Source organism: Cebus imitator, unplaced genomic scaffold, assembly GCF_001604975.1.
Source record: "Cebus imitator isolate Cc_AM_T3 unplaced genomic scaffold, Cebus_imitator-1.0 Scaffold568, whole genome shotgun sequence".
In the NCBI taxonomy this organism is placed as follows: Eukaryota; Metazoa; Chordata; class Mammalia; order Primates; family Cebidae; genus Cebus; species Cebus imitator.
Window position 1 is genome coordinate 764,448 of NW_016107883.1, and position 1,273 is coordinate 765,720.

The window sequence follows — 1,273 nt, forward strand, 5'->3', positions numbered from 1 at the left end:
AGGTGGTTAGGGGACTGTGGTCAGCCAGGAAGAGGGGCTGAGACTAGACCAGGCTGTGGGAATAGAGGAAATGAAAGACACACACACACACACACACACACACACACACACACAGAGAGAGAGAGAGAGAGAGAGAGAGAGGAGGCAGAAGGAAGCTGGAGGGACCAAGGTGCTGAGGAGGCTGGGGTGAGATCCAAATACCAGAGGAAAGGCAGGAAGTGTGGGCATCAGGGGGTGCTGGGGGGGGTGGGGTGGCATGATTTAGCCCCAGGAACCCAGGGAAGGTCGTCTCCACACTAGCTCCAGATATCATTTAGGTTGTTTTGCTTCAAGAAACAGAAAGCTTCACCGGAAATGGCTTGACTTACAAGGAAATATCTCCTGAGAAGCCCCTCAGAACACCTCTCCTCACATCTTCTTAGCCAAAAACCCTCCTGCATGCCTAAACCAGTCGCTGCCTGGGGGAAGGCTGGGGACTGGGTGGGAGGCCTCACACTACCACATCCGTTGTGTTAGGAAGGACATGGGGGATCTGAATGGATTCTGGCTTGGTCATAGCACTCACTCCGTGACATCCCCACCCAGGTGCCTGCAAGCCCTGAGGCAGGCGGCTGGCTCTGGCTTCCCCCCTCTTCTAGCCCAGGAGCGCCGCTGTCCTGCCTGGGGAAACCCCATGTGTGCAAGTACACTGAAAACTATGTCTGTAAGGCGGGATTATGGCTGATTATTTTCTTCCTGTTGCTCTCTCTCAATTTTCCTTACAATGAAGTTGTACACGTGTATTACTTCTATAATAAGAAAACAGTGAAAAGTAGAAGAAACTGCTGTGGGCACCGTGACTCCCGCGGGATGCGCGAGCTGCTGACGAGGATTTTCGGGTTTGGCCCCTCTTCCCGCGGCCCCTCCGTGCCCTCTGCCTGGAGCCCACTCGGTTTCCAGCGCGTTCCTCTGCCGAGCCCCCGCCAAGGGCCTGGTTCCTGCCCTCCCATCTCTTCCCCGGCCAGTGTTTCCATCTCAGCCTCAGCCCCGCCACCCCTGCGCTCAAGCCTGGGCTGCTATGTCCTCATTGTGCCCCCAGAGCCATGGTCACTTCACGAGGACCTCTGCTGCTGTCTCCTCTGGTGTCCTGGAGGTCCCAGAGAACAGGAGCTGTGTCCTGTGACCCGCTGACGGCAACGTCTAGCACTCGGAAGGCGTTCATTATCTAGTTTGTCGAATGAGTCAATGGACAGTGGCTGGGGAATGGAGTGGACGGTGGACGCGAGGATGTTTC